Consider the following 14,461-nt stretch of genomic DNA (forward strand, 5'->3'; position numbering starts at 1 on the left):
TGATGCAGGCATTGCGAAATCAGGAGGTAGACGAGCCGTACGTGAAAGTGCTGGAAGATATATTAGTGGCTGCACAGCAACTATAGTTCTGCATAAAGAAAGTAACAAAATTCCCATAAAGAAATGTGTTAGGCAAGGAGACACAATCTCCCCAGTACTATTCACAGCTTGCTTAGCGGAAGTATTGAGAGACTTGGAATGGGAGCAATTAGGGATAAGGGTAGATGGAGAATACCTCAGTAATCTGCGATTTGCTGATGACATTTCCTTGCTAAGCAACTAGGGGGATGAACTGCAAATAAGGATATTTGACCTAGACAGGAAAAGTAGAAAGGTAGGCTTGAAAATCAATATGCAGAAGACTAAGGTAATGTTCAACAGCCTCGGGTAGGAACAGCAGTTTACGTTAGGTAGCGAAGCACTGGAAGTAGTAGGCGAATATGTCTAGTTAGGACAGGTAGTAACCACAGATCCGGACCATGAAAAGGAAATAACAAGAAGAATAAGATTGGGATGGAGCGCATTTGGCAAGCACTCACATATTATTATGACTAGCAGCTTACCGGTATCGCTAAAGAGGAAAGTATATAACAGTTGCATCTTACCTGTACTCACCTATGGGGTTGAAACATGGAGGCTAACCAAGAGAGTTCTACTTAAGTTGAGGACAACCCAGAGGGCTATGGAACGAAAAATGGTAGGGGTAACATTAAGAGATAGGAAGCGTGCAGATTGGGTCAGAGAAATAACTCAAGTTACCGACATTCTAAGGGAAATTAAGAACCGATGGTCGCTTAGGGTAACAAACTGGATTCCAAGGGAAGGAAAGCGTAGCAGGGGGCGGCAGAAAGTTAGGTGGGCGGATGAGGTTAAGAAGTTCACAGGGGTCAGGTGGATGCAGCTAGCACAGAACCGGGTTAAGTGGAGAAACATGGGAGAGTCCTTCGCCCTGCAGTGGGTATAGTCAGGCTGATGATGAAGATAAATAAAGTAGATATATAATACGATTATATAATCAGAAACTCTAAGCAATCTAACACGTTTGTTGCTACTCCAACAGCGCTGAAAAAAAGTTCTGCAACCAGCATTCTTCGTTAACTAGGTTGCTTTTTGAAATACCCATCTGGGCTTAAGCTTAATTGCGAGTTCGTTAATTAAACGTTTATCTACTGTGTTCGTTTTTATTTGGACTCAGAGGCGACAGGCAGTTCTGGAGAGATTGGCAAGATATTTACAAGGTATCGGCCTTCGTGAGATTCCTTAATGGGAAGTGATTGATAACCTCTACGGCTTTACATGGAAGTCGTGTTCTATTCAAATTGACTTGACAAACATTGAACTGAAGTGATCAACTGTTTCCGTCGTGCGAAAGTAAACACTTTTTGGCCATAAATACGGCAAGAAATACGATCTGTTGGTGGTATGATTGATCCTCTCAAGGATGAATGACAAACCTTGCAGAAGAGGCCGCGTTAAAACATTATATACGGCTCTTGAATTAAATCGCGACACAGTTGTAAAGTTGTAGTTATCGCAATGTACATGGGGAAATTGTACAATTCAGCTTTTTTTATTTATAAAATTCAAACAAGGTAGACTGAAAAGAGTCCCATTATGCTGAAGCAATTCTAAAATAGGACGCGAAATCTTTTGACAGGGTTGACAAACATAATTTAAAAAGATTCTTGAACAGAAAACCGAAAATCCCGACACAAAATGCGAAGGGTACAATCAGGTTCGCAGAAGTATCTTTTATATGTAATGCACATTTTAAGGTATTCCTTATGTTATGTCTACTCATTCATACGCAGGAGGGAAGGGGGTCTGATATGAGAAAGAATTCATTTACAGCAAGCATAGATTACATAGCATAAAAAGTTGGGAAACAAGTTGTTGTAATATTACGGAACAATAGGCAATGTCTATTAAAAATTTCCATTCGAGTGAGACTTTGTCGAAGGACGTTGACGTCAGTCCTGTTAGAATTCGACTTTAAATTTTCATTCGCAATCAAATTTTCGGATGTTCGGAAAAATTCAATATACCGTATTATGCAGACGTATTTTGCGCGGTCGAATATTTTTACCTAAAATAAGTAATACAAAAATATAACGTGGCATGTAAGTTTCCTTGCTGAGAGAACAGGGCGATATTAAATCGGTTTTATATCTGATAAATGATTAGTAGTTTGAGTCAGTGAACGCATCTAATGACAGGAGGGTCGATACGTTTAGGAGCACTATTTCTATGTTACAGAGAAAAGGGGGTAAATACAACAGTTCTGTGACATCTCTTGATATTTCGACCCCGCCAAGAAATTTACGCTTCATTTAGCTGTGCCGAGGCCACCAACCATTTGGCGCTGGAACCTTCCCAAATATTCAAGGGTCTCTTTATTTCCCCAGTCCCGCATTTCTAACGATTTCGCTGACTTGCGTAGAAATGTGACACCAAAAGGTAAATTTCCGCCTAGGGCAGTGCCATTAACTTAGGATTGCTGCTTTCGCCTCTAGACCCAGGAACGAAATTGCGCGGAAGAAACTCTTAGTCAGGGAGTGCAAATTCCGGGCTCTTGTACAGCACTTTCGGAATGAAAAATGAACTCTCTTTTCGCTCTCAGCACTGCTGTCACAGACGACTGCGATAGAAAGGCAAAATAGCTTAATGCCATCCTCCGCTGAGCGGCACCAACCATTTCTGAGGTAGGAACGAATGCTGCTGCACCAAAAAATAAAACACCCGCTCGTCTTATCCAGTGGTATTGAGACCCTGCTCTCCTTTATTAGGTTTCTCTTAAAACATTTTATAACATCAATATTTGTTTTCAATCCATATTACTCCACTACCAAATTACAATGATAGAACATTCAATAGTTTTCTTGATAACAATGGAGTCTTTATTGACTCGTTTACAAAAGGAACCTCTATACATGAGAACAGCGTCGAAAGCAACAAATCAGCCGACCACACGCACCGTTGTGCTTAGAACTAAATGACGAAGTAACGCCATTTCTGCATGACTTCCACCTCCTCTTCATTACCAATGAAAGCTGCCGCCAAGTGTAGACAAGTATTATTTAACGTTTATGAAGCAATAGCGCACGCCAAGGAAATACTAAGTTTCGTCTTCACGGAAGCATAATCCGTTGACTGAAGCAGTATGCAGTCGAAACTTCTCAGGGCATACTGCCTGTCTTTGAGCACAGCGTTGCATTTACGGCACTCCCGGAAATCATAATCTATCTAGGTTGTAGGAAAAAAAATCGTTGTCACCTTTAAGGGCTTCGGTAGCTTCATAGCTGTGAATGAGTGCCTAATTATATGTATTATGTTCAGACCTTAATCAGACATTGCACTACATACGAAATTATTCCAGGTGCATTTGAGCTCCGCCTTTGGAAGCATAGTAGGAGAGCCTTAACAGGTCATATCTACAGCTAAAAGTGCTGACCTTCGCCTACTTACATGCACTTAGCTACGCGTTTATCGCTTCTCCCTGAATTATAACCTAGGTTACCTCAGAGATAATCTTAAGATCATGTCGTAATCTACGCAATGTGGAAGACCTCACGGCAAAGACATAATGCCTCACGTGAACCAAGCCGTACGAATGTGTCTGAGTGGCTTAAATGTAGCGTGATCAAAACAAAATCTCAAGGTGTGCGTAAATCCTAGCATCGCAATAATAATGATGAAGTTAGGGCTAACACTTGGACGAAGATACAAGAAAGAAAACAGACACTACGATTGACAAGCGCTATTACCAACTGTTTATTTTGTTTATTAAAACAAGGAAAATAAAGAAACATATGAGTTTGCGCAGACAGTACAGGCATACAAGTCATGCAACTGCAATCAATTAGGCCAAAAAAGAACTGAGGAAGGCACATTCAGCGTCATAATTCTGCAAAGAAGTGTCACTCGCACAGCGAACAGGTAATTTTTAAAGATGGAAGGCCTCTAGTACAAGCGGAAATTTTACATTGGCACTCACTCCTGCCTAGAATCTTTGTATTCTCAATTCGTCCCCTATACGTGCTGACGCAGTAAGAAACATGCCGCACAAGGTTGGAGGTTCTCTCGTTATTATCGATATCTAGCATGCTACTGTAGCCGGTCATGAATGCAGCGACCAGTTTGGCCTACATATGAAAACTCACATAAAATGAGTATGCTACATACTAACTACTCCTGTGCCAAAGTTCACATGTGAGATGCCATGCCTTTAATTATAGTCATGTAAAAAGAGGCATGGCATCTCCCATGTCAACTGGCACACCTACTGATTCTTGGCAAACCTACCCAAGACTGCCCACAAAATTGCTACAGTGTACGAGAGTGAGGGTGCTAAACTATATATAGTTGCGCTTGGATATGCCCGCTTTATTCGCATGGTTCTCGCATTGCTTTTTAATTCAGTCCCTGCGAAGAGTTTTGAAGTTGCTGACAATCTGTAAGAGACGATTGCCTGATGCTCTAATGCCCTTGCGACAGTAGGAATACTCAAAAACCTAGAAGAGTTAAATTCAAGCGATTTTTTTGCAGCTTAGAAGTTTTGCAGAGTCGGTGTAATATGGATTCGAGCTGCAACAAAATATATTGCGATTGGAAAACCTGCACGGCGCAAAGACGACGGTACAAGAAAGAAAAGGGCGCGCCGTAGTGGTTTTCCCGTAGTGATTTGTGGCATAGGGGTTTTGAAGTTATGAATCAACTCGCCCCACAGGCCGTCAGCGACCGGTGACACAAATAGTAGAGCGAAGCACAACCTCGTCCGAACTCTCAGTGAGCGCGCCAGCTGATCGGCGTCTTCATCGTCTTTAGTGTCGGCGCTGTATGATCTTCTTCCTAACAATTTATTTATTTATACATACTGTCAATCCCATATGGGATAATAACAGGAAGGGGATGAGTTCAACAATAATAATACAACAAGCAAAAAGGGATAATTAACATGGTAAAAAGCTATACACACAGTGCCGTAGAAGTAAGGTGTAATACAAGTGGCTTGAGAATAAAAACAAAGCGTGAAAAACTTTCAATCACAGTGCAGCAGTGGAAAACATTAACACCAAAACAAAAAGGAATATATTGTTTGACGTTGGTGACAGACCATACTGGAAAGAATAAGCATACTAAAATAAACAAAACAATGGAAAAAGTAACCAAGTTAAGGAGCATTTTGACAGCAAGCTTCATTCAGAGCAGTCTGGAAAGTTTGCACATTTCCTTAAAACATTGAAAAGTTACGTTTATTTTAGTAGAACTTCGACTTGTGTCTCAAAGGCGTTTAATGTTTAACTGTTTGTGATGAATGGGTCTAGAGTATTCTATTCACTTATGGTTAACGAGAAAAAGGAGTGTCGAAAGCAGTCAGTCTGGTATGCGTACTCGCTTAAAGTTCGTGATTGCTTATGGCGCGTGGGTCTGGTGTCAGTAAAGGAGATATATTTAGACTTATTGATATTTGTCGGATTGGAAAGTATTTGGGACATGAACTTAAGACGAGCTAGTTTGGCTCTTTTCTGCAGGGTAAGCATACCGGCTTCATAAAGTAGGTTATGTGGTGAATTGGTTTGCCTATATTTATTAAATATTATTCTTATTGCCTTCCTCTGTACTTGTTCTATTTTGTTTATGTGTAGCTTAGAAAAGGAAAACGAGACAATATTAGAGTATTCTAGGATTGGTCTTATAAAAGTATTATAGGCTAATAGCTTTGTCTTTGGCGGAGCGAGTTTGAGGCGCCTTATAAGGAAAAAAAATGTCTTTTTTAATGCTGAGGGTGAGATGTATTTATATGACAGTTTCATCAAATATCGTGGAATATGATTACTCACAGATATTTGTGTTCCGTGACTTGAGTCAGTGGAGTATTATTAATAGTATATTGAAAGATTTATACTTGTTTTTGTCTGGTTATTGATAACGCGGCGTATCTTTTACCATTTGAGTTCATCTGCCAGTCGCTACGCCACTTATTTACAAGTTTTAAGATCGTTGTTCAGGGCTACCTGGTCTTCTGGTGAGTTAATTTCGCGGTAGATAATGCAATCGTCTACAAAAAGCCTGATGTTAGAGCAAATATTCGACGGTAAATCATTAATGAATATAGGGAATAATACAGAGGCCAGTACATATCATTGTGGCACACCGAATGTTACAGGAACTAAGTTGGAAATGTCGTGTTGAAAAGAAACATACTGAGACCTGTTGATTAAATAGTTTTCGATCTATGCAACTATGGGGCTGTTACCTAGCGTAGCTTCAAGTTGCAATGTTAATTTCTAAATAAGACTTGAAATTTCTCCAACCAACACTTTTATTTTATAAAACCCGACGTTTCGGAGCCGGCTCGGCTCCTTCTTCAGGGGTGCATGACGCGGGGCTGCGTGCAGCTATAAGTAAAGGAATGGTCGAGGGGGAGAAGAAGGGGGGGGGGGGGAGAATGGGGAGGGGGGGAATTCCTTTACCATTCCTTTACTTATAGCTGCACGCAGCCCCGCGTCATGCACCCCTGAAGAAGGAGCCGAGCCGGCTCCGAAACGTCGGGTTTTATAAAATAAAAGTGTTGGTTGGAGAAATTTTAAGTCTTATTTAGTTATCAACCCAACCAGACAGGCAAATCTGTCGAAATGTTTAGCTTTCAATGTTAATTTCTGATGGGATACCCGGTCGAAGGCTTTAGGAAAAGCTAGCTGTAGTAGGTCAACCTGTTTTTCATTGTCGATACTGAAGGATAAAGCATGTACAAGTCCTATTAGTTGCGTAGTTGTCGAAAGTTCTATTCGAAATCTGTGCTTTGAAGGCAATAAAATGCGTTCTCTTTCGAGATATGCTGTTATGTGCTTTATGATCATATGTCCTAGTAGTCTGCAAGTAGTGCATGTAAGTGAGATAGGTCTGTAGTTCGTGGTGTCATCTTTGCTTTATGTATTTATGTATCGGTAAAGCTTTTGCTGTTTCCCACTCATTCGGAAGAGTACAGGATGACAATGATTTGGTAAAGATTGCGCACAGATATTTAGCATTCCACTCTGCGTTCCTCTTGAGAGAAGCATTAGGCAAATTGTCTGGGCCCTGTCCTTTCTTCGTGTCGTAAGATAGTATTAAACTCAGCATTCCTTCATCAGTCACCGTCAAAGATGCAAGGTGCATGCAATTGCTACGATTCAGGTATGGGGCACTACCGTTATCTTCAGCAAAAACTGATTGGAAATATTTGTTTAGCAACGTGGAAGTAAATTTGTTATCTGCTTTCGAGCATTCTGTTACATTTTGCTTAGGGGTTATATAGTGTCAGAATTTTCGGGGTGAGCTTTTCACGAAATTCGGAAGCTTTTGGCAAAGTAGTTAGTTCTAGTCAACTTGATTTTTAATTTAATAGTTGGTATCGCTGCAGTAAGCTGGGTTTTAGCTCGTAGTTTCGCCTTCAGTTTTTTTCGCAGTCGTTTTACCTTTTCGCTTAGAATGAATTATTTCGCGAGTAATCCATGGGTTTTGCTTATTGGCCTTCTTGATTTTAGTTTTAGTTTGATTTTAGTGAATGTAGCAGAGAAAACAAGTTTGACTGCGGGGATGATATGGATTACTTTTTTAGCAAGTGTGAAGAAGCGCGTTCCACGCAGCGGACTATTGCGGATTGCCACTCTTGGCTAGGGCGACTATTGGGTTTCCCCGCGCACGGTAGGTTTTTTTTTTCTGTTTCTTTTACGCAAATCTCGATCAGCACATCACAACACGCATGAAATACTCTATTTTTGGTATATTCACGGACTCTGACATTTGAAATTACTACAGTACTGGAAACGCTGCTTGAAACAACTCACAATGCACATTACTGCCCGAGGAGGCAGAAACTTCTATTGCACTTAAGCAAAAATTCCGTGTCACGCGTTCATTTAGAATGATTTGAGATATTCTGGCCTTCGCACGATCCCTCCTTACTTTGGGAGAGTACTTTTCCACGAAGAAGTCAGCATTTTTTCCATCCTTCCATCAGCAGTATCGTTAGCTTCACAGGTGATAAACGCAAATTAAAACGCGCGCGCCGTTTCTTCTGTCGCTCACCTAACATTTAGCGACAACTTTATGGACGAAATATTGCTTGCTCAAAGCATTCCTGCTGCACACATCATGAGAATGATCACTCGCTGATTTGCATAATAAAATTTTGATTAAGGAAGGTTCTGTTAGCTTATGTTTTGGGTAGCACTGATAGCTTGCGCCGTGTTCCCTCGCTTAAGTCCGGGTTCAGAGCAGTAACGGACAGCAACCACAACTTAAACTTCAGCAGCATCAGTAACGGTGCAAGATAAAAAAATGCAAGGCTGGCACTCTATATCAACCTAAACTACAGTAATAAACGCGACTGTTAGCTTTTAAAACGCTCAAATTCAACCGAGCGTCTGCTTATGGAGCAGTAAGAGGAGTCACGCGATCCCTCTTGCTCCCCTAGGTCGACGCTAGCACCGATCGCTCCAGTTGGGGCGCTCGCACCGAATAGACAATATTGGGCATCTACATCGTGTTCTAGAAGAAGAAAATATATTTCACTTTTACTTCATGGCCAGCTGCAAAAAGATGCTGGTTTGGGGTTATATAGCTTTGGATTATACACTGGAGAGGTAGCCGTTTCTACTATTCGGAGAGCTTTGTTTTTGCCTTGTTAAACAAAGGTAGGGTCGACAGGGGAGATTTTGTTTGCAGGTGAATTTTACTCACGCCCATAACTATTACATGTGGCCTGCGTCCGCAGGTATGAAACAGCCGATGGGTGATTAAAATCATTTAGGTGTGTTTTCCGCTCAAAACTGTCTTCTTTTGGTAAGTGTCGGCGAAGCCATCCAAAACCAGGCTACGAAAGCGGAAGAAAAATTGTTTCTGAAAAGTCGCAATAAAATCAGCTATCGGACATTTCCACTCAAAATGTAGTTGTAACAAGTTATTCATGACAGACCTGTGAGAACGGTGGTGATGAGCCAGTATATCCACCACTGGGGCCCACAGACACGATCAAAAACAGTCACTGACATATATAAGACTGCCCCTAAAGGCGCAGAAGTAGGTGAAGCAATCTTTAGAAATACTCTAAGGGATGAACTTGGCATTCAATATTTGAAAAACATGCTGGGGAGCAATATAAGGCTTTCCACAGTGACATGTACAGTTCGCTTTTATATCATTGTTTACTGCTTTTAATGTTCACACCACAATTAAACCTTACTTTCAACATCACCTTGCAAGTGCCTGCTCCTACTAAGTGCATTCCAGGTTCCCTGTTAGCACGGATACTAAGAAAGTTGTGGATAGATCATGAGATAATCATTGAACTTGATGGGAGAGAACGGCATAAAAGCTTTTATACCCCCACGATTATTATAATCTGTTTTTACAGTATTGAAAACCCTTAGTGATTACTTTTATTGCATGTTTTCGCTAATAAAATGTGTTGATGGCTATCAGCGCTATTGCAGATTTATGTTGAGCGGGTTGGATTGGGGAATATAGAGCTTGTGTGTTGGCTCCTCTCTCCTGCTCGGGTGGGTGCGGTCGAAATGCAAATTGCAGAGATACAAAATAAGGTTAGAGAAGATAAATTTTGCAGACCTGGAAATAATGCGTTGTTATACTTTTTACTGCTGGCTACATGCCATTGTGAACTGAGGTTAGGAAATGTTGTGGACATTTCGTATTCGCTAGTAATGTCGAGTAAATGTGGTTCATGATGACGCAAAATATAGCATTGGATGTGTGATAATGCAGAGTGGCAAAGCATTACATTTTCATGACGACTTTTAGTGGAAATTACAAGCATGCCCCACTGTGCTCGATGTACAAAAAAATTGTCCTCGCTAACTTTCTTGTAAAAATCACTGCCGCCTAAACTTTAAAAGAGCATCTTAAGCTCGATAAGCAGGAAATGGTTTATGCTTTCAGACAAGTAAATAATGAAAACCGCAAATGTGTATTGATTGGCAGACTTCGGTGCCATACAGAAATTCTCGGAACAGATTCAAACAGTTTCCACCGACGCCAGCGTGTGCGACATTTCGTACGCCTACGTGCACTCAAAAATTTATCGACCAGCCCAGTAGCGCCCAAACATTGGTGTTTACCTGCGGTAATTCCTTGGTTGTCACATGCAGTGACATATCGGAAATCCTTTTCCGTATGGCCATCTGTTGTTGGAGGCATAAATTTGGATATGTTTCAAGCATACAAAAATACGCAGTTTTGCTATAAATTGCATTTTCTTCAACGAATGCAACTTCGTCTCGCATACTCTTGAACTCCATTTTTAGGCATGTCATTTGCTTGTTTTGTTTCGAATTGTCGCTATATTGATCACTGTTGCAAACACCCTGAAGTTTTATTCTTCTCGCATTTCGCAGTGTGCAGCGCTCTAGTAGACCGAGACTCACGCGACAATATTGACCAAATCAAAGCATTAGCGTTCGCTGAACGACAACATTACAGTGAAAGGGAGCCAAACAGAGAATAAATCTTCACGTGGAAGGCAGTACCGTATCTTGAGCGAATGAGTAATAAATAAATCATTATCATGCTGCAGATTACTCCAACCTGGCCTGGAGCATAAAAATAATGAGATCAGGCAAAACGACACAGAACGTCGTTTCAAGCGATGCTCTTTTGTGCTGGAGCAGGAGGCTCGAAACCTCTCATACCAAGCACGTGTATATGTACCGGATAGATGCATAGTGGAAAAGTTTTCGTGATATGTTTTCAGGAGACAACATGTAATCGATAAAGATTTCTTTATATGCACATTCTTACCTAGTGTTTTTTTTTACGTTTTTTTACGGTTGAACATATTGTTACCGTTGTTTCCACCAGGGATGAACTGACAGTGAAGCTTCATTAAAAAACATACAAAAACAGCTTAGAATTCATTAACTGGAATGAATAGCTTTGTTTTATTTGTTTATTTTCTTTGTGGCACAATTAAGCAATGGAACCGAAATTTTTAAAAGTATAGTGTCTGTTTACGTTAAGAATTTCAGGGAACTTGGAGAGCTGCTACAACAAGGCTGATGAAAATTCTTTGAATTGAGTTACTAATGGTTGCCTTTAATAATGCAGATTTCCCTCTATATTTTACAGAAGTATCCTAAGTGAGAAATATATATAAAGCTGGTGCTCAAATCTTTGAGGCCGTTTCGGGACAAATGATCCACAAGCATTAGACTGAATTTCCACGAGTGGCTACTTAATTATTTGTTCAAAATACCTTACATGCCCAATTAAGAGCATTGAGTAAGAGGGGCAAGAAATTTGTATATATTGATAGAGAATAGAAATAAATATGAATATTAGACACCAACGAAACACAGAGACCTGATAGAAATTACAGCTAAAAAAAAAATCCAAAAACGCAGTGTATAATACGAAAACGTAACATGCCAAAATACAGCACAGGAATGAAAAAGTAGCAATCAAATGCAACCTAAAAATATGTTATAAAACACAGCAGAAAAAAAATAGGTCAAAATGGGAAACTGCAGAAGCATTAGAAAAAAGAAAAAAAGAACAGCGTGAGAATTGAACGGGTTCAGCGATAACCACGTCTGCTTTGGTAATAGTGTCATGATGAGTAATGGCTGAACAACGTGCCATGAAATGTGTCGCGGTCAGCTAAGGCAACGATGAAGCCAGGAAGATCATTCCAAAGTGATATGGCCCGAGACAGCGCAGATGAGTCGAATACTCTGCTAGTAACTCTGACTTACGTGAAACTAAGTTGGTCATGTAACCGTCGAGAATTTCGTGAAGGAGCAGTCAGTGGAAGGGAACACAGGAGGGTACTGTAAACATGAAGTAAGCAAGGAAGAGAAACTGTAATATACGTGCGCAACAATGACGAGACAAAGAGGAGGAGTGGTCTGCGCCGTCGTTGTCCACTCCTCCTCTTTGTCTCGTCTTAGTTGCGCAGGTATATGACTGTCCATCATGGTTCACCAACTCGCCCAATCAGCCGTTCTTCTAAGAGAAACTGAACGGCGAATACATAATAATTCAAAATTAAAGTCACGTTTTATTTGCGCTATGCATGCCTTGCGGTTATATTTTATAAATCCTTCATTTATGTTAAAGCTTCATTTATGTTAGTAAGTACTGTTGATGAGGGTTCCAAACAGATGACGCAAACTCGAGCTGCGGGCGTACAAGGCTTAGATACAAGGCTTCAACACTTTCTGACATTTCTGACAATAGAGTAAGGTCCGGCCAGGGTGGCGCAGTAGTTGCGATGCCTGACCCAAGGATGCGGGATCGAATCTTGGCCTTTTTATGGAGGCGAAAAGCAAGGTGCCCGTGTGATGTGCGATGTCAGTGCACGTAAAAGAACCCCAGGTGGTCGAAATTTCCGGAATCCTTCACTACGGCGGGTCTCTCATAGCATGAGTCGCTTTGGGAGATTCAACCTCACAAACCAAACCAAACCAAACAATGGATTAAGCTCAGTTCGTTCTGGCCTGCAAACGTTTCTAAAACCTGCAGTGCTGTAATGATGGCTAGTTGCTTTTTATCTTCAGGAAGGCGCGCTAAACTTTGGCACAAGGGCGAATTAAAAAAAAAACGCACACCTAAACGCGCACGTTCGTGCACGTACCGTCTTGTGTTGTTCTTTGTAATTCGTGCTTGTGCCAAAGTATAGCGCGCTTTTCTGAAGATTTAAAACCTGGTTTTTATGCAGAGCTGTGAATGTAGTGGAATTTCCGTTCATGATAGTTAAGATAACAATCATTATGCTAAAAATACATTACTTGTGAAGAAGTAAGTAGCAGACTTAAATTTGCCATAAATGCAGGTTCGATGGCAAATTTTACCTCCTTTTCAGCGATCTCTTAAAATTTGTAATAGTTAAAAAATAAATGCCCTAAAACTCCTATTACTATATCAGTCACACAATCCCAAACACGCGTCAGTAGGTCATACTCACAGCAGCGAATTCATTAGGCTCTATTCTAATAAGCTGGATACCAATAATCGCTCGCGGCCAGGATGTTTTGTGAACACCAATCATGCGGAAAGCGTGGGCAGGAACAACTTTCAAGGTATTTTGAGAGACAAAATATGATCACGGTGGAAACTGCAGTCACCCAGGTTTCAAAGAGGAAGGACCTACATTCAATTCATCTATCGATGGCGAGAAATTTGTTTTCTTAATTTAATTATTTTTGCCGGCATTCTCTGTACTATGGTGTTAAGTTCTGGGTTCCGGGAAAGCGTTTTGTCTGAATGAGCATCATACACTATAGCTTAAAACGAGGAAGCTGATAAGCCTCGCTTATCCAATCTAAAAACAGCCTCATGGTAAGATCACACGTGCGGATTCGAGACATTCTTACGTAACAAATTGAATTTTGACAAAGCGCATGCGTGCGTCCTTGACGCCCTGTTTTAAAAAGCAGCATGCCCGTTAAACTAACAAGTAGAGATTTCTTGGATATTAAGTTTTTTTTTTTTTTTTTTGACAACAAACAATGATGGCATGTAGGTCACCGAGGTAAACATGTTGGTGGGAAGTGCCAAAGTGTCGATGTTCAGAAAAAAAAATTATTTTTTATCGTTTTAATGAAATGCTTTCTTCGGGGCCAGTTGCTATTAAGTGACTGCGTTTTACGTATTTCTCATTGTATATATTTTGGTTTCATTTACAGGCGAATGGGGAAGCCTCAGTGCGGATACTCTGCATACTCCATTCCTGTCTTCCTGGTGACGTCTAGCCACCTCTTAGGTTTTCATTATATGTATGTTTTTGAAAAACAAAACGTTGCCTCAAGCCGTCACTTTGTTTTTGTATGTCTAATGCAACCTTGAGTGTCTTGTCGTCTTCTGTGGCTTCATTTTAGTTCATCTGCTTGACGAAGCTAAATGAGCCGACTCAATGGATTGATCCGAATGGCCGAACAATGTACTAATTTGACAGCAGCGAGTGCACTCGGGTGGAGACATGCATGCTCACCGGGACGTTAATAAAGCAAAGCCATATGACACTGATTGCAGTATGAGCTTGAAGAACACTAACGACCACGTCAACCTCAGATGCGCCTAGATGACAACTCAATGCGGAAAAGAAGGTAGTCGCAGCTCTTTGAGGCTTTGGTTTCAAAGCATTCATAGCTTCGCACAAATGTGTGCTGTGCGCGAAAAGTTATAATTCCTGTGCGACATCACCAAGGTCTTTTATTTCTAAGACCCTAACTTATGAGCCTGGGGTTGGACGTCATAGCAATTTACAGTGACGGTTACATCAATGTAGGAAGATAATCGAAAATAAAATAAAACGTTCTCAAGTTCAAAGTTTAACGAATATGGCTTTTCAAATTTGATAGTCTCTGCAGCTTCCCTGCAACTCATTGGCGCAATTTATCAAATACGAGAAAAATGTCAACAAGAAAAATGTCAACGAGAAAAATGTCAATGGAATGAGTCCCCG

Source organism: Amblyomma maculatum, chromosome 5 (genome assembly GCF_055883805.1).
Source record: "Amblyomma maculatum isolate TAMU_Amacu chromosome 5, ASM5588380v1, whole genome shotgun sequence".
Taxonomy (NCBI): domain Eukaryota; kingdom Metazoa; phylum Arthropoda; class Arachnida; order Ixodida; family Ixodidae; genus Amblyomma; species Amblyomma maculatum.